The following is a 20,279-nucleotide window of genomic DNA, read 5'->3' as shown; positions in this document are numbered from 1 at the left end:
ATGGGAGATGGCTATCCAACTTCTATTTAAAAACCTCCAGGGACGGAGAGTCCACCACCTTTCAAGGTGGTCCATTCCACTGTTGAACAGCTTTTACCGTCAGAAAGTTCTTCCTAACATTTAGTCAGGATCTCTTTTCTTGTAATGTGAATCCACTGGTTCAGATCCTACCCTCTGGAGTAGCAGAAAACAAACTACCATGTGGTACTCCTTTAGATACCTGAAGATGGCTATCTCAGTGGTTTACTAACCCCCCCTAGAACATCTTCACATGCACTGGTGTCAAGCCAGGTGTCTCCCACCCTACATTTGTGCATCTGGTTATTCCTGCCTAAGTGTAGAAGGAGGAGTTAGCACATTGTTGTTGTTGTTGTTGTTGTTGTTGTTGTTGTTGTTACCCTAGCCACTCTTTGCAGCTTCCAACATATATAAAAACATTATAAAACATTACACGTTAAAAAGCTTCCCTATACAAGGCAGCCTTCAGATGTCTTCTAAAGGTTGCATTATCTCTTTGACATCTGATACCAGGGTGGGTGCCACTACTGAGAAGGCCTGGTTCCCTGTAGCTTCACTTCTCACCATGAGGGAACCACCAGAAGGCCCTCGGTGTTGGATCTCAGTGTCCCGGCTGAACAATGGGGATGGAGATACTCCTTCAGCTATCTTGTCTCTTGTTCCCATAACTGTTCCTGTGCTTTTTTCTTTGCTGCGGGAAGTACCGAAGATCATGACTATGCTATGCTAGTTTGAGACCAGCCTAACAGCAGCTGGCACAGAGGAACTATAGGCTTGGCCTGCCTGTTTATCCTGATGTAAACTCAGACGACATCAATAAGAGACCCACAGACAAAGGCAACAGGTGAACAATATATGAAACACCTCAGTGGGAAATCTGAATGAGGGCCTTATCTAATTAAAGAGGGCATTGCCATGATTACCTGAATATCAGTCTAATTATTATTAGAAAGTGCATATTCACAGTGGAGGATTTTAGGCTAAAAAGTTGATGAGCTGATCATTTGCGGTCATTTAAAAATCCCAAGGCACCCTTTGTATGATGAGTGGTTTTAATCTCAGTATCTTGGCTGGTTTCCAAACATTGGTAATAAATTACATTCCTCTCTTCCTAAATTCCCTGTATTTTACCCCAGAGATGGACAAACTTCCACTGACAGACGAAGGCTTTCATCCACATGAATTGCAAACCTTTAATATTGGTGTTGCGGGAAATGCAAAAAAATATTCATGGCTTTGGGGGAAGGGTAGCAACTCAATAGTCTAAGAGTTCAATCCTTCAATTCAGTGTGGGAATTCAAAACTGGGCATAGAGTTTACACTCCCCACAGTCATTGCCCTGTTTATTTAAATAGAAAAAGTTGTTCTACACACAGGTAAATTTGCATACAATATTGAGCTGCCCCCTCTACTGGAGTTAATGAGGCAGTTTCTGTGCACATATATTCTTGTGTTCTGGGCTAGGGGGTTGGCCTAGGAATTGTAGAATTGTACAGTTGGAAGGAACCCACTAAGGGACATCTAGCCCAACCCCCTTCAATGCAGGAATCTCAGCTAGATCATACATGACAGACAGCCACTCAACCTCTGCTTGAAAGCCTCCAAAGAAGGAGAGTCCCGCCACCTCTCACGGGAGTCTCTTCCACTGTTGAACAGACTCACTGTCAGAAAGTTCTTCCCCATGTTTAGTCAAAATCTCCTTTCTTGTAACTTGAATCCATTGGTTCGGGTCCCATCCTCCAGAGCAGGAGAAAACAAACTTGCTCCATCTTTCATTTGACAGCCCTTTAGATATTTGAAAATGGGTATCGTATCTCCTCTCAGTCTCTTCTTATCCAGGCTAAACATACCCAACTCTTTCGACTGTTCCTCATAAGGCTTGTTTTCCAGACCCCTCATCATCCTGATCACCCTCCTCTGTGCATATTCTAGCTTGTCGACATCCTTCTTAAATTGTGGCACCCAGAACTGGACACAATTCTCCAGGTGTGGTCTGACCAAGACTCTTTACAAGATTTCAAATGGACAGGTCACCTGACACATGGGCAGAGCAGTAAGATTGCGGTCTTCAGTTTTCAAGTACACAAGGGTATGAGAGAAGCGGGAAATCTGGGTTCTCAAAAGAAGTGAAGAACCCGCTGTGGTGATAATTGTTGAAGGGGACTGTCTTTCTTCATCCCTAGTTACACTTTGAGAATGGCTGAACAATGAAGACTGTTTCCCTCTTTCAAGGCTAACAATGCCACTGTTGGAGAATGTCCTTTTCTTTAAAAAAAAAAAAATGAGGGGGAAGGACAAAATTAAAATGTGGGGGAAACAACAAGTGACTATGCCGCCATTCAAGGACTGTTATTAATCTGAGAGATAACTACAGAGACCACAGTGTCACAAGCTTCCCGCTCACCCTATTTCCCACAAGATGGAACCACACTGCCCAGTCATACACAAGGCCAAAACGATGCACTTCTCGCTGTAAAATTCTCCCTGTTTTGTCATTCCACAGAAGGGAATGTGCCCACCAGCTTCAGCCAAAAACATGTGCCTCTTCTGTAGACAAACAAGTTAAGATTTTTCAGTCCTATTACCAAGAGGAAGCTGGAGAAAACAATAACAAGAAGAAGAAGGCAATGTGAAAACGCCACACACAAATGTAAAGACTTCATAACAGGGTGTAACAGCTACAGCTGCTCAGAGACTGAAGGGTCCCTGCCATCCTGGATCATGAACTTCTCTTACACAATTTTCCTTCCATTGTGATGCCTCCCACTTTGAAAGCCTACTCATCTTCACATTCGAAGGATGGCATATGGGAAGAGGGAAGTGGGACAACGAGCTCAGAATAACTTATGTGGCAGCAACTGATGCAAGATGAAGTCTCTCATAGAGCGATCGTTATTCCCCCCCTCCAGGTTGTCCTGCAGCCGGCGCCTCAGAAAATATTTATGGGGCTTTGCCACAGCTGCTGTTTCTGCCCTCTGGTAACTTATCACTGGCAGCTTTGCTCTGAAAAACACCTTTGGTTTCAATCTTCTGAGGCATGGTCTACACCAGGGATAGGGAAACCTCAGTGATGCTCAGCGTTGGGGAACACAGGTGCACAACAAACCTTACTTATGACACCCCACTCAAGAGAGAGCATAAAGCCACACAACCAAACACCAAATTGCCAGCAGGGCTGCGAGTCGGGGCAGAATGTAATGGGAACAGTCAAATGGCCTACTAAGAACTGGATTTGCTGTGAGGGAATTCTATGAGCGATGTCAGATGTTGTGGGGCATAGAAGCTGCCTCAGTATGATTGTATTTCATTTCCTGTAGGATTTGGGGGTCCTTCTGAATTAAAAGGCAGGATAGGGATCGAATGAGCAATAACAAAATAGGCTGTTCAATGTATCAGGACTCTATCACCTCATTTACGTGTGTGTTTGTGTGTGTGTGTGTGTGTGTAAGAGGGGGGGAGTGAATTTAGCATGAGGCCTATGGAGAAGTTGTTGATTTCTAGTCTCTTTTGTGTGGAGATGAACAACGTGAATTAGATTTTAGGATAAGAAAGATTTACCTTAAAAGAAGAAGCAAAACAAGCAAAGCAAAGCAAGAATAGCCTAAAACCATCCCAAGTAAAAGATATATTTTTTTATTTTCTTACTGGGGTGCCATCTTGATTTTCCTCCTCAAGCACCACAATGTATTGGACCATCTGTGGATATATGGAGGTACCCTATGCTAGCCCTCTGCAGATAAACAATCTCCGCCAATTTGATCCATCTCTCTCCGAAAGATGCTGACAGAGAACATTAAACAAAATATCAGAAGAAGAAAAGGCAACTGAAGAAAAAAGACAGGCTTGCTTCACATCAGCATCAATTGGCCATGCTCCTTTGACACTTTCTTATTTTCCAACAAGCAATTTGATTTCGCTCTACCTCAAAGCAAAGTCATGGGGTTTCTTGAAAAGAAAAAAGAACAACAAAGATTAGTTATTTTAATGTATTTAACAATGATTTCAGTGAACAAATGAAACAATGAATTCTGACTTTCCATGTCACTGTTGCCACACACTTCCATTTATGCATCGGAGGCTCTCTCTTTTTTCCAATTTATGTGGGAAGGATGGGGCAGAACAACATCCATAGTCTCTGCTTCCAACCCTACAGAAAGATCACAGGTCTGTGGGTCAGGTGAGACCCCTATCTGGACTGAATGAGACCCCCTATCTGAAATCCTGGAGAGCTGTAGCCAGTCTGTATATACAGACAATATGGAGATAGATGGACCAACAGCCTCACTTAGTATTCCAGCCTTCTTATTTGTTTTATTTAACAAAACTAATATGCTGCTAATATGCTGTGAATAAACCTCTAAGTGGCTGCAGCCTCCCCATGTTCAGCTGAAGGTGGTCTGACTGCAGCCTAAATTGGGGACCCCAAACACACAGCCTACACATGTACTTTCTCTGCTTGGGAGTCTTACGGTGCAGAGTAAATTTCATTAAGCTCAATGGGGATTGCTTCTAGTAGACAACTATAGGATTGCACTCTTAATTCATCAAAATGCACTGATCTGAGAGGCAGGGAGAGCATGCATAACCCCAATGCCACACACATTCCATGCACACAGTATTGTGATGTGCAGAGAGCCTGATTGCTAGTATTTTCAAAGTTTTTTGCTTCAGTGGAATGAATGTGGCAAACTGAAGATGCCACTACCAAAACAGGGTAGCAGAGTCCAACTCAGGGGTCAGCAAACTTTCTCAGCTATGGGCCGGTCCACCGTCCCTCAGACCATGTGGGGGGGCGGAATATATTTGGGGGGGGGATGAACAAATTCCCATGCCCCACAAATAACCCAGACATGCATTTTAAATAAAAGGACACATTCTACTCATGTAAAAACATGCTGATTCCCAGACCGTCCTTGGGCCGGATTGAAAAGGCGAATGGGCTGCATCCCCCGGCGCTTAGGTTGACTACCCCTGGTCCAGCCCTATATAAGAAGACACAAAATAAATACAGTGGTACCTCGGGTTACAGACGCTTCAGGTTAGACTCCACTAACCCAGAAATAGTACCTTGGGTTAAGAACTTTACCTCAGGATGAGAACAGAAATCGTGCTCCGGCGGAACAGCAGCAGCGGGAGGCCCCATTAGCTAAAGTGGTGCTTCAGGTTAAGAACAGTTTCAGGTTAAGAACGGACCTCCAGAACGAATTATGTTATTAACCCGAGGTACCACTGTATTTGCAGCTTTTAAAAAAAGTATTTATGCAAAAGTGTTAGTCAATAAGCTTTTTTGTCCACATTCCAAAACAGGAAGGCTCATAAGAATTATAAAGCCACCATTTAAATTTTCCACAATGTCCCTGATGCCACACCTCTCAGTGATATTGTGGGAGATTAAAACAGCGGTTAGGCTCAGCTGCCGAGTGCTGCATGAAGCACTGCCACCATCACGAGGGAAACCCACCAGGCCCACTGACTGAGTTAACACCAGCCATCGCTTTGCCTATCAAACCTTGTCCATCAAACTCAGAGCTGAAACCCTGAATAGTATAAGGAGTACCATGAAATAACACTTGCTCTTGAGGAAGACACACTTGTTATGCAGTTTATCTGTTGACCTGAGATTCCTTTTTAATTGATATGTTTTAATGGGATTAGGGGACGTGAGTGGCGCTATGGGTTAAACCACAAAGCCTAGGACTTGCCGATCAGAAGGTCAGCGGTTCGAATCACCGCGACGGGGTGAGCTCCCATTGCTCGGTCCCTGCTCCTGCCAACCTAGCAGTTCAAAAGCACGAAGTGCAAGTAGATAAATAGGTACCGCTCCAGCGGAAAGGTAAACGGCGTTTCCATGCGCTGCTCTGGTTTGCCAGAAGCGGCTTAGTCATGCTGGTCACGTGACCCAGAAGCTGTACGCCGGCTCCCTCGGCCAATAAAGCGAGATGAGCGCCGCAACCCCAGAGTCGGCCACAACTGGACCTAAAGGTCACGGGTCCCTTTAATGGAATTATTTCATTGAGTGTTTTAATTAGGGAAGTTTACATGAGATTGTTTTATCGTGTATTCTAACCATGGTATATTTTACTATTATTCTTTGTTTTAATAAGAAGCCATTAAACAATACATACATTTCTAGCAACAACAACACCAACTTTCCCTGAGGTTTTTATTATTATTTTTTAAAAATGGGGGACTACTCAGTCTCCCATCTGCATTCTTAAGAGACTGCAGTGGGGACAGGGGTGCTAACTTGAATAAAATATGGGGGGGCAGGTAAACCAGGTGAGCCCAGCGCCGCATAATCTATCACATGCACACCACTTGAATGTCAATGCCCATCAAATTTGGGGGGGAGCAGTCCCCTCAAATATTTTATTGGGGAGAGGGCAAAGACCCCCCAGGCCCTAGGAGTTGTCTACTATGAGTGGAGGGTATTCAATGTGCTTTTTCAGAATGTGCAAACTCATCTTCAGTGAGTTTCACAAGGTCAGGAGGAAGTGTGACACAGAAAGAGGTGCGGAATAAGCCAGGTCGCCATCCTACAGGTCGACACACAATCACCTTTGTCTCTGAGTAATTTCCCTCCACTGACCTTTACATCTCTGAAGGGACAATTGTGAAAAGCAAATATTTGGGACAGATTTGTTCCAAGGACGTAAGATGCCTTGCTTTGCTTTCTGTATTCTTCACTCAAGCTTTTATCAACATAATCTGAAGGAACATGAAAGTTTCGCAAAGGCTCAGACTGTGCCAGATTTGGTAAGGATTTTATCTGAAAATGGAAAAGACAATGGCGTGTAACCAGTAAGGTAATTTCCTAAAGGTGGTCTGATTCTAGCAGGAGATTTCCCGCCCAGGCGTTCCATTTAAGGGAAGAGTTAGGGCACCCACATGGGTGGGCTCTAGATATGTGGGGCCCTTAGCCCTCCCTATCCCTCTCCTATGTCAGTGCTTCCTGGGTAAACTTCAGGCTTAGCAACTGGCCTGGGCTAACCTACCATTGTAAATTTCCCACAATCCCCTGGGGCGATGCTATGATGAACATTCCAGGGCATTGTGGGAAATTTTAAATGATGGCTTGAAACCACCCAATGCAGGAGCCCTAGAGAACCTATTGCCGGTCGACCCTACCAGGGCGACAGAGCCCAGGCAGTTGCGCAAAACTGCCAGGTAGCATCAGCAGTCTCGATACCCACTTAACTTCCATGCCACATAAGCAGTAAACACATTCTTCAACAGTCTTCCACAACCTGGCACCCACAAAAGTTGTTTGAGGCCATCCACACAAGCCAGAATGACTTGGGTTACCATATTTCAAAAAGTGAAAATCTGGGCACAAGAGTTGTTGAACTTTTTCTGCCCAGACGCTGTTTATGGGGGGCAAATCCCGGCTATGTCTGGGACATTCCAGACGTATGGCAGCCCTAATGACCAATCAGGGATGATAGGAGAAAGTTTGACCTCCAAGCACCCATGCATTACCTTAGCCTTTCCATTTCACTTTCTCTGGACCCTGAAGTTGGGGGTCAAAGGCATGCCAACCTTTAAAAAGGTATATACTTTTAAAATTCTGAACTGATACACCCTAGACAGTGCTCACAGTTCTTAAACCTGCAAATGAGAAAGTTCCAACAGTTCATCTGAGCTTTCATAATCATACCAAACAAATGTGTAGGGTACAAATAAATGTTGTTGTTGTTGTTGTTGTTGTTGTTGTTGTTGTTGTTGTTGTTGTTTTGTTGTTGTTATTATTATTATTATTATTATTATTATTATTATTATTACCTACTGCAACCTTGACACCAGTGTCACAACAGCAACACCAGTGACTAAAGCATGAAAAATAGGGACCTGGTTTCATATAAATGAATATGAAAATGAAAGATTTAAAATTGTAGATAAAGGAAAATTTGTGCATTTCCCCACCTCCCCACACCGACCTCCCAATATAGTCTTAAGGGGCCAGATATGAAGCCCTACACATTACTTTATAACAGAAAATGATACTTTTTTTAAAAAAATCAACTTTTAAAAATACCTTATGCATAATGATTTCATTTGACATCTACAAGCCACCATCATAAACATTTAAATACTCATATAATCATAGCCATATGTGGAGCTATTCTCTTTGCAGCTACTTGGGAGACATTTTACAGAAGTCCCTACACATTATTTGCATTAACGTCAATTAGGTGAACAACCATAAAAGCAAGTGACATTTTGAGAAAATACACAGAAGCCTAAATTAATAACACGGGGCACAATACAGCTTGAGTTAGCAGCATGGTACATGAGGCCCATTGGAAAGGATCAGAAGGCACTGCCTTGTGCTGAGTTAGTCCATTGGCCCAGCTCAGTAGTACCAACACAGGCTGGCAGCAGCTCTCCAAGGTATTCCCCAGCTTTACCTGGAGATTCCAAGGAATGGACCTGGGACTTATGTCCTACCTCTGACCCTTTCGATGGGAGAGATTCAAGCATATAGAACATAGAATTGTAGAGTTGGAAGGGACCATGCCATCTAGACCAGGCATCCCCAATTGACAGCCCTCCAGATGTTTTGGCCTACAACTCCCATGATCCCTAGCTAACAGGACCAGTAGTCAGGGATGATGGGAATTGTAGTCCAAAACATCTGGAGGGCCCAAGGTTGGGGATGCCTGATCTATTCTAGACCCCACCATGCAGGAATATGCAGCCGTCCCTTACAGGGATCGAACCTGCAACCGTGGCGTTATCAGCACCATGCTCTAACCAGCTGAGCTATCCAGGCTGGTTTAGCTCTTCCTTTTTTTATTAGTGGGACTTTAAAGTGCACAATTCTAGCCGCATCACACTGAAACATTAAATTAACTTACAAAATGTTGTAGGCTGATCCAGCCTCAGAGAGGCACAAAGGGAAGGCTAGCTAGATGTATTGATATTATTTTGTGCCCTGGGCCTTATTCCTGACGTGTTGTGAATGATACATGAATTGCTTATTACAGGCAACAACTACTATTATTCTTATTTATTTGATATATATACCCTGCCCTTCCTCCACAAGAAGTCTAGGGCATCACCCAGAGCAACTATAGGTTAAGGAAGAGAGACAACCTCATCCCTAAATGATAGTGTGCGGGGGCTGTCCCCCACATTTTTTCCAACGCATTTCGTTCCCTCCCGCCTTGTTCCCTCTGATTTTCACTCATCTTCCCAACATTCCTGTCTTTTTCTTTCGTTCCTTCTCCGTTATTTCCCTGCCTGCCTGTTCCTGATTTCTCTTGGTTTCTGAAAGTCCAGGGGCAGGTGAGGGACAAACTGCTTGTGCAATAAGAGAGGGGCAAGAGAAAATAAACCCTGCATTGAAGGCTCACTGTTGAGTAGCCCTTGCTTGTCCCCCCCCCCCCCCCAGCTGTAAACGGATGCTTAATCCACTGGGATTAGGAAATCAAAAGGCGACTTCACGCGGTGAGCCTCAGTATACTGCCTTGTGTTCTGCTACAAAGTCGTAGAAACTGTCTACCTTAAAACAAATTTGCCTCATGAGCTGGAAAGCATTGACCTTTGGTCTGATGATATAAGGAAGAGCACATAGGTTTCAGGGTAAAAGATATTCACATGGGAAGTCACGTCGTCTGAAGGCTGCAATCCTAAACACTTACTGTTTGGTTTGCAATCTGTTTATTAGCCTGCAACAACGCCTTTGGACTTTAACCCAAGATCTTACAAGTTTTTAAATATCGAGAGCCTTCGGTTCATCAGTTTTAATGGGTGTACTCTTGAGTGTGACATGTGGGTGGGTGTATATTATTGCCCTGCCTTCAACCCACATCAACTGTTTTCAGTTCCTCCTGCAGTGCGGCACCCAAGGCCAGTCCACATACGTTTTTATGGTTGTTTACAAGCCATTGAATCACCCTCGGTTTCTACTTGGAACAGCTTTCCTCTCCTCAGCTACGCCCTGCTCTAAATTATTCTCAGCTCCTTCATATGTACTATTTCAGTGGCGAATGGGAATGTTCTTTTAAACATTTTTACCAAGGCAATTTTGTAATAGTAAACAAGCAAGATACTTTTGCTGTCGCCGCAAAAGCTACCCACCATGGCCTTGCAGACAGTCCTTGCATTCCAGCTCAGCTCTGCATTTACTAGCAACTTCAAAACAATCCTTGAACCATTCGAAGAGTTCCCATTTATATGGCTTTTGAAAAATGTCAGCCGAGCCCTTGTCTGGTGTCACCCAAGAATGCCAGTCTTTCTATTACGAGTAGCCTTTACTCATTTCCAGGAAAGTCGCCATGTTAGGGCCCTTCCACATAAGAGGATGATTGTGGAATTAATTGGTGTCACTCATGGACTTGAGTTTTTTGCACCATCTAAATGATGCTGCCATCCTCAAGATGCCAGTCATTACTTTTTAAAAAAAGTAATCTGCCTCTGAAAATTATAAGAATTACCACTCCTTCTCCACGTACACACACAACTGTCAATGCTGGAAAAAGTCCAAGACAGCGGCTTTAGCCCAATACATGAGTTAACAGTCATTCCATCTTCTCAGATATATTGTTCCATGAGCTGTCAAGACCAGACCTTCCAAGTGTCCCTATTTGCCAGTGACGGTCTCAGAGTTACAGAAGCTGTCCCAGTTTCTGATTTCATCCCATAATGTCCTGCTTTTCCTCTGTTGTTGTTTAGTCGTTGTTTTGTCCGACTCTTCGTGACCCCATGGACTAGAGCACGCCAGGCACTCCTGTCTTCCACTGCGTCCCGCAATTTGGTCAGACTCATGCTGGTAGCTTCGAAGACACTATCCAACCATCTCGTCCTCTGTTGTCCCCTTCTCCTTGTGCCCTCCATCTTTCCCAACATCAGGGTCTTTTCCAGGAAGTCTTCTCTTCTCATGAGGTGGCCAAAGTATTGGAGCCTCAGCTTCAGGATCTGTCCTTCCAGTGAGCATTCAGGGCTGATTTCCTTAAGAATGGATAGGTTTGATCTTCTTGCAGTCCAGGAGTCTCCTCCAGCACCATAATTCAAAAGCATCAATTCTTTGGCAATCAGCCTTCTTTATGGTCCAGCTCTCACTTCCATACATCACTACTGGGAAGTCCGTATTTTCATCAGAGAAATGTTGGAGGGCATTGTGTTGTGTGACACACACACCCCAAATCAAGGAGATAAGTAACTTTACAACCTTTAAAAGGCAACTGAAGGCAGCCCTGTATAGGGAAGGTTTTTTTTAATGTTTAATGTTTTATTAAGTTTAATATATGTTGGAAGCAGCCCAGAGCGGCAGGGGCAACCCAGTCAGATGTGTGGGTTATAAATATTGTAATAATAGTAACAGTAGTAGTTGTAATAACAATAATAGCAATAATAATAATTGAATAGGGTGTCCTTATTTCCATCAGAGAAATGTTAGAGGGTATGCGAGACTCAGGAGACATAACTGAAAACCTGATGATCTCTGGCACATATGCATGCTTGCTTACAACATTAAAGGAAGAAACCTCAGTAGCTCTCCAAAAAAGCAAAATGAAAACCCTCCCAAAATACCTCACCAGCACTTTAGCGGTGGAACGCACCAGGGATAATGACTGCTCTTGGTAAATAAGGATGGTTGGGACATATGTCAAATAGCATTTCAATATACACGTCACCTCACCCTTAAAAACGACAACAAACATTTCGTTTAGTTTTCATGAGCAATTTACATTTCAGTTGAAGTTTCTGAAGAGGAGCCCTTTGGCACAGAATTTGCAAGAGAAACGCTGCAAAAGGTATTTCTCCCTCTCTCAGGGAACAGAGGTACAGGAGCCTCCTCTGTTCTGCCACTCCAGAGACATATGTTCTGCTATCCCACCAGTTATGAAGTGATTATTAGAGTGGCACAAACAGATTTTTTTTTTAACTAAGTGAAGGTGCTATTTTCTCAGGTTCTGCGAGAACACACACACTAATTCTTACCCATCCAATCTGTTCTCTAGGAGCTCAATGTCCGCAGGGTTTATGAGGCCATTTTAGGTGTTGGAGTTTTAGCAACTTTTATAGGGTGCTACCTAACAGCAGAAGTTTGAAGGGTGGGGGGAGAAGTGGAAGAGAACAATACAAGTTTTAAAGTCTGCGGGGGAAATAATTTTAATACGAATTCAAAGTTATTCACCCAGACTTTGCCTTGATAACACAAACAAAGCCATACTTTAAAAGATAACTCTCTGAGGAAACCATGAATGGTCAACTGAAGCAGGGCCTCAGGTTTATTATTTCAGATACAGTGGTATCCGTTGACGAACATTTCGGTTTTCGAACACCGTAAACCCGGAAGTAAATGCTTTGGTTTTCGAACACGCCTCGGAAGTCGAACATGTCATGCGGCTTCTGCATTGAGTTTTCCATACTGAGGCTTCCATATTGAGTTTTTGGTTTTCGAATGTTTCAGAACTCAAACGGTCTTCCAGAACGGGTTGCGTTCGAAAACCGAGGTACCACACTGTATTTGTATAAACCTTAATATTCAGAATTTCTAAGCAGTGTGTCTAAAATCGTTTTTTATAAGAAAGATGTTGACTGAGAATTTTTGACATAAAATCCAGTAAGAATCAGACTAGTCTACAGAACAAGAATAGAAAAAGCAAGAGGAGAAAGAGAAAGAGAGAAAAAAGGAGAAAAAATTGTAAGGCCCTTTATCATATTTTTATCATATATATCCTATCATTTAACCACACACAGAGACCCTCCCATCTCCCACCTGGGACCCTACATCTTCTCGCTGGGAGACCCTTTCTATCCTGCATTTCATGCTAGGACCCCCCTTCTCTCTCTGACTGTTCCCTTCCCGTGTGTGTCCTCTTCAGTCCAATTTAAAGGACTCCTCTCTCCCACCCAAAAAAGCTTTTTATAAATGTTTAATACAGAGAATATGAACAATTAAAATTCATCATGCCAACAAAACTGAACTACCTTAACATGCCTGTTGAAATAAAGTCTTTGTCATGCACCAGAGGTTCAGCAAGGAGGGTGCCTGTTTAATCTCAGGTGGGTGGGAGTTCCACAGGCTTGGGCCCGCTATACTGAATGTACAGCTTCAGGTGCCATGCAGCTGAACTGGGGGGAGGGGAGGGGACCCACCAACAGAGACCCAGAAAACCTCAGAGTTTGGGAAGGGGTGTTAATTCAACTGTTAATGAATTTCACATTGACCAAATGAATTAAACAACTATTTGTTAAGAAGCTGTGGAATGAGTTAAAGAGGCTTGTTTTGTTTCTATGTGATCTGGTAGTTTATGAGGGCGCAGGAGCAGAGTAAGTAAATAATAATAAAAAAGTTGGCAACATCATTTTTAAATGCATGCTTTGACCTGTCACAAAGGTTTGGTTGGAGTGGTTAACAAATGTGTCCTATAGCTGTAAGACCACCACAAACCACCTTTCTCTGGACACCCTAGCATTTGTAAATTTGGTGCATGGACCCCTTCAGAAATGTTAGAAAGGAATCCGTTGTTTAAATGGGCATTGGCAAAAGTCTCTCAAAGTTCTCAGAGGCCCTACTGCACCATATTTGATGAGCCGTAGGGAAATGTGCCCCAAATTGATTTTTCGCTGGGTCGCAAAGTTAAAAGTCTTGTCGTTTGCTCGTTTCTGTCTCCAGAGAAAAGACAAAAGTTGTTCCAGGGGAGGGGGACACACACCTAACTTTCTGACTTTTTAAGAAAACAGTGTCAGTGCGTCTGAGAACCGTCTATAGAATGAAACATCCTCTCTGCTAGAGGAAAAAGTATTAAACCAATGTTTCCAGAAATAGGTATTGGTTTGCACTGAGACAAATATACTTACCACTTCCTAATAAAGAATGTGCAAGGAGCCATTCTCTCTCTCTTCTGTTGAAACACCTCCGCAACATCTTCTTAGAAAATGTAACCACATGTGCTATCAAGCTTCTTGAACTGGGGTTTTAAATACAGTGATGGAGCGGTAAGTTCTGAAGTGCAGAAGCTCATCGTGACGCCCCCATAGCCACGTTCCCAAAGAGAGTCCAAAAGATGCAGGCAGCTGTGTTGATCCAAATACACACACACACATATATGTATACATACATACATACACACAAATATACACCCACCAAAAAGCAGCAGTACGAAGCATAATAGGATCAGCTCACAATCACCGAATAGATGTTTATAGAAGAAATTCAACTCGAAAGACAAATGGAGCTTTAACAAAAGCTGAAATGAAACCTTTTGATTTTAATTAGAAATGGAGACAATCTTGCAGAGCGGTGTTGCCATTTAAACAGATAGCCTGAAGTAGGGACCCCATCAAAGGAAAGGAAAAAGTATCTAGCCTCTGCATTAATGTTTTCCTCATTCTCTGGCTTCCCTCCATTCTGAAATTTACTAGACTAGTCTAGCAAACCGCTGTGACTTGGTGCAACTGTGTGAAAGAGAAGGATCCAATGGAAATACTTTTCATGAAGGTCATGCTGTGGGCACATTTAGCATTCTTAGATAACAAATGTTATAGCGCTGGGCTCTTGCTAAGCCCTCAGCATGCTTGCTGAAGACGAGAGCCCATGAAGTTATTAGCTGCTATCACTGATCAATGACCAGTGGTGGTACAGTGGTGGAGACTTGGGCAGGCATGAACCTTGAGATTGTTCAATGGGATTTTCTACATCAGCATAGTGCCTGAGGATCCCCTGGGACCTCTTGAGATGGCTGGAAGTTATTGTGTGTGACACTGATGTTGGAGAGAATGGCCTGCTAATCTAGGCACTGTGAAAGCAGAACCCCAAACAACAGAATAGGCAATTTGTCCCAGAAACTATTTGGATGGGTGCTGCAATATCAGCCCATCATTTACTGAACTTCATGAAGGTAAAAAATAAAATGAAATCCAGCATTATAGCCACAGGTAGTTTCTTGTTCTACTAGCAATCCTAGGGATGGCAGTGGCTTTTGGATAGGTTCACAGGCAGACAGTGGCCATGTGCATAAAGTCAGTATGTTTGTGGAGGGTCAGTTCCAACAGCCAAGTGGACATGGGGTCAAGAACAAGGGTTGCTGCCACAATCCTGCTCCTTCAGGTGTGTTCAGTGTGCCTACAGTCAGTGCTTAAAGAAGGCTTAGCATGTGCACCTTTAAAATACTGTGATGTGTTTGTGGATGCTAGACTATTCCTAAATCCCTAGGACCAATAGGTGCTAGAATTCAATTAAGGCTTGGGTGTCAAAAGCTAATTGGGAGAGGCTAGTCTCCTCTGTGAGATGATAGCTAGACCTGTGTGTATTTGGGCTGTGTGTTAAGCCTTTTTAACCCTCCAGAATTAGCACGTGTGAAAAGCTAACTTACCAAACTGTGTATTAAAGGTAAAGGGACCCCTGACCAGTCGTGACCGACTCTGGACTTGCAGCGCTCATCTCACTTTATTGGCCGAGGGAGCCGGCGTACAGCTTCCGGGTCATGTGGCCGGCATGACTAAGCCGCTTCTGGCGAACCAGAGCAGCACATGGAAATGCCATTTACCTTCCCGCTGGAGCGGTACCTATTTATCTACTTGCACTTTGACGTGCTTTCGAACTGCTAGGTTGGCAGGAGCAGGGACCGAGCAACGGGAGCTCACCCCGTTGCGGGGATTTGAACTGCCAACCTTCTGATTGGCATGTCCTAGGCTCTGTGGTTTAACCCACAGCACCACCCGCGTCCCAAACTGTGTATTAGGCACTTCTAAATCTTAGGGAATCAGCATGGCTTAAGAACTGATCAAGACAGATTAATTTCCTTGTAGGTGGTTGCCTGGAGGTAATGACCCATCAGCACACAGTAATGATATATGTGTAAATAAACCATATGTTATTAAGACATCAGTCTCTGCTGTGCCTCACTTTCCAAAAAGAAACATAAACCCGGGTAGGCGTGCCTGGTATCCCTGGAATCTTGCACTGCTGTCGATATTGGGGTGGCATGTAACAATACTTTTGCGGGAAATTTATTGTACTTAATTTCACTTTCCCCAGTATCTTCCCTGTAACTTTAGAAATATTTCTGTCACAGCAAACATTTTCGACTGAAATTTACCTGTTGTACAATCTGAGGAATAATATGCACGGTCCTTCATTTCAGACACTGAACAATGGAACCAAACTTGTTCTCTGGGAAGTCTGTAAGAAAACAGAGAGTGGTTTTTCAAGCCAGTCAGCATTGTGCTTTGATGTCTGAGAGCACACAGGCGCTGAACAGGAGCTCAGCATCACTGATATTAAGCGAGTGCGGTGTCTCTGGTGGGTTCTTTTCGTGGAATCAAACAGACTCCTCCTCAATCTGCCAGGACTTTAAATACGGAACAGCCTGGCCTGCAAAGGATGCTTAGCCAGTCTTGAATTATCAGATTGCTGAAAGAAACAAGACTGCAAAGAATTGGAATATTGAGTAGGAGAGACGGGGGGGGGGGGCAACCCACTGAGCTGTTTCACTGTGTGTGTCCTCTGTGCAATAAGAAGGGGGTAAAACATATTTGCAGATTCAACAGAGCTATGATACATGTACGTCGTATCTTATCAAAAAATGTTCAGCAGTTTGTGCGTATGTGTGTTTGCAGGAGATTGCTAGAGAGAGATCTGTCTCTGCACCACTAAACGTGCTTTGCTGTTGAAGCAGCAGATATCCATGATTAATAACAAAAGGGTTTTCTCTTCTCTTCCCCCTGCCTCCCCCCCCTCCGCCTCTTAGGGATCAGAGCCGTTTCCCACCCTCTATATGCAAACCCAGCAACACAAACTGTGTCCATTAGCATTTCAAGGAACTTCCTACTAAAGAGCGGCAATAAAGCTCCTCTCCGTGGGTAAAATCCATTTTGTCCTCTCTGGTGACATCTGTTCTAACTTCTCAAGCCAAAAAGGAAACCAGATAATGCCACAGAGTCTTTTGATTTACTGTATTGGCACTTGCAGCAATGTGTCGAACTCTTAAGGCATGTAACCCTACTGGACGTACATGGCTGTGTCAATGGGAACATCTGCATATTCCCACCACATAGTGTGAACGGAAGGAATTCCAGAACTCCCTTCCCCGGCTTTTTTACTGTCACATTTCCATTCTTGCTTGGTCTGCTGTTGGTCAAAGTGCATTTTAAAACACCACCACCACCACTTTTGCTGTGTATAGGCTGCTGGTGGTTTCCATACCCTTCAACATTTATCCAATGAAAATAGGGACATCTATTATTATTATTTAGTAGTAGTAGTAGTAGTAGTAGTAGTAGTATACCCCGCCCATCTGACTGGGTTGCCCCAATCACTCTGGATGGCTTATAAAAACATAATAAAACATTAAACATTAAAAAAACTTCTCTATACAGGGCTGCATTCAGATGTCTTCTAAATGTTAGACATTGGTACCTCAGGTTAAGTACTTAATTCGTTCCGGAGGTCCGTTCTTAACCTGAAACTGTTCTTAACCTGAAGCACCACTTTAGCTAATGGGGCCTCCCACTGCCGCCGCACGATTTCTGTTCTCATCCTGAAGCAAAGTTCTTAACCCGAGGTACTATTTCTGGGTTAGCAGAGTCTGTAAGCTGAAGCGTATGTAAGCTGAAGCGTATGTAACCCGAGGTACCACTGGATAGTTACTTATCTCCTTGGCTTGTGGGGTTGTATAAGAAGAGGAGGAGGAGTTTGGATTTGATATCCTGCTTTATCACTACCCGAAGGAGTCTCAAAGCGGCTAACATTCTCCTTTCCCTTCCTCTCCCACAACAAACACTCTGTGAGGTGAGTGGGGCTGAGAGACTTCGGAGAAGTGTGACTAGCCCAAGGTCACCCAGCAGCTGCAGGTGGAGGAGTGGGGAAGCGAACCCGGTTCACCAGATTACGAGTCCACCGCTCTTAACCACTACACCACACTGGCTCGCCATACCATCCAACATTTCTCTGATGAAAATATGGATGTTCTACCATTTCTCCAATGAAAACAGGGACGTCCTGAGGAAAGTGGGACATTCTGGGATCAAATCAGAAACCAGGACGCCGTCTGAAAATCTAGGACTGTCCCTGGAAAATAGGGGCACTTGGATGGTCTGGCTCTGAACCCCTCTTTTCCCACAAGTTGGCTTTCATTCATAATACTAGTCAAGCAGACAATCAGCCCAGATGACCAATTACCAAATGGTAACTTGCTACAATACGTATGCAGATTTTACAACATGTTGGGCTTGAATGGTAGCCTGCACCAACCCAGAATTATTATTTTTTGGTGGGGGGGGCGGGGGCAGAGAGACATGGGAATCTTGGTATTTATACTTCAGTTACAGACGCCCGAACAATGCAGGATAAAAGACCAAATTTAAAACGTGCAGGATTCTTACTCCTTTATACCATCTGTGCTGTATAGGCCTTAGCTCTTTTACATTGGTCATCCTGGGAACAAAAAGCTGAAAGCAGATTCCAGCAGTTTTTCCATTCACTATTCATTCAGAGGTTCATCAGCTCCATATGGATTCAGCCAACTGCTGTGTTAAATCAGAGGCCTTTCCCAGAATTGACATGGTAATGAAGTCATGGTATTGCTTGCAGAAAAGGCCTCTATAGGTATTCTACTCTTGAACAAACCCAGCCTTTTCACCCTATTCAGTCCCCAAAATAGACTCAAACCGTTCCAACATCTGTGAACTGGGTTCTGGCCGTTGGGTGAGCGATATGTTTTATGACACCAACATGTTTTAAGCGCTGGTTAACACGACTCCTACATGGTCCTCGGAAAACGCAACAGATTCCAATATATGGGGCACTTGCTAATACGTACTGCATCCCCTTTTTATTCATTTGCACTCAAAAACATATTTAAAGCTCGCGCTTGATCTGTAACCCGAGATATTCGGTGTGAGTCTTATAAACATTGTCTTTGCTAAAGAACACGCTGAGGGTTAAAAAAATAAAGCTGCCAAATAGTTTAAAGAACAAATAGTTTGAATGACCTTCTAATAGCTAATGAACCAGTGCCTTTTTCATAGCTGTCAACGTTTCCCTTTTTTTTAAGGGAAATTCCCTTATTCCGAATAGAATTCCTCGAAAGAAAAGGGAAAAGTTGACAGCTATGGCCTTTTTATCAAGTTGCAAAAAAAGTTTGCATTCAGAGTGATCAAGGAAAAGGGAAATGCCGTACATGATTTCGTAGTACACCATCTACAGATCAAGCAGACCCTGATCAAGAGATAGTGATTATTAGCTTGTGAAAGCACATTTCTGCTTATCCATCACCCGCTGGATTAGTAGCGGCACATGCAATAGCCACATGCGCAAAACCATGTGAATGTGGTCCACAATGCTAGATCTCTCCCAAGAGTCAAGCAGGTGCCTGGGTCTTAAGGCACTCGGGATTTTAAAAGGTGAGCACCGGCACTTTTGAACCGAGCCCAAATACTATGCAACAATTGCAAAAATGCAAATGTAACATACAGGCAGCTGCAGATTATGACAACTGCTTACTGCTGCACAAGTAAGGGCTAATAAGCACAGACGTTTCTCTCTCCACCCCAACTTCTTTTTCTTTGCTTTTACAAAGTCAGTGAGAGGTTGGGAGGAAATGCTCTGGCATTCATGAAAGGAAAGACACATGCACACAGGTGTGGTCGACAGATGGATCTTGCATAGTAGATTACTCAGAAAAGTTTACTTCCCATGATGTAATTCTACTGCCTGAACATTAAGATGACAACTGCTGAGTCACACAGAACTGGCCGGTCCCATGTGATCCTGCGCTTGCAAATTCTTTGAAGTTTAAAGCACAACCGGATAGAAAACTCAAAAGAACTTTGCTTTAAAAACACAGCAAGGGACAGAAGAGATGGTCTGCGTGTCACGTTAAACCACAGTTTACTCTAAAGCAGCCTTGGCTTCCCCAACTGTGGTTTGCTTGAAAGAAACAAATCACAAATGCTGCATCATGCGCCATGCTAAGCCAGCCTCTGTTTTTCCTCTTCATCCACCTTACTTTCTGGTATAGCACAAGCTGGAGCAGGGAAGGAGCGAATCAGGACACTGCTCTCACACATTACACTATAATTTAAAATAAATTCTGGTTTAATGTGACATCTGAAGCTGGTCTCTGTCTTAAATATAATGAATTATACTGTATAGCTGTTTTCCTTATTAAAAGAGGAGAGGAGAGAGGGAGAGATTACATATCAGAGACAACAGTTGCATACTAGTACATAGATTTACCCTGCATAGTTAAACATTCAAAACAATTCTGTAAATTTTTGTGCGGACCACATAAAAGTTGTCTGCAATA

The 20,279-nt window shown here is 43.5% G+C and overlaps 1 long non-coding RNA gene across 2 annotated transcripts in view; it reads right to left on the bottom strand.

Annotated features, from left to right (window-relative positions):
• Positions 1-3,619: 3,619 nt before the first annotated feature.
• The window catches only part of LOC114593773 (uncharacterized), a 31,156-nt gene continuing 14,496 nt past the window's right edge, over positions 3,620-20,279 (bottom strand). Inside the window, exons 2-4 of one of the 2 annotated variants that reach the window (XR_013392357.1) lie at positions 16,071-16,153; positions 13,831-14,046; positions 3,620-3,963 (exon numbers count right to left, since the gene is read on the bottom strand). This is a non-coding gene — a long non-coding RNA (uncharacterized LOC114593773). Of the gene's footprint in view, positions 3,964-12,228; positions 12,607-13,830; positions 14,047-16,070; positions 16,154-20,279 lie in introns of those variants that run through there. The other variant, XR_013392358.1, reaches the window with a different exon arrangement.

This window comes from Podarcis muralis, chromosome 3, assembly GCF_964188315.1.
Source record: "Podarcis muralis chromosome 3, rPodMur119.hap1.1, whole genome shotgun sequence".
Taxonomy (NCBI): Eukaryota; Metazoa; Chordata; class Lepidosauria; order Squamata; family Lacertidae; genus Podarcis; species Podarcis muralis.
This window is presented reverse-complemented; position numbering and strand designations above follow the sequence as displayed.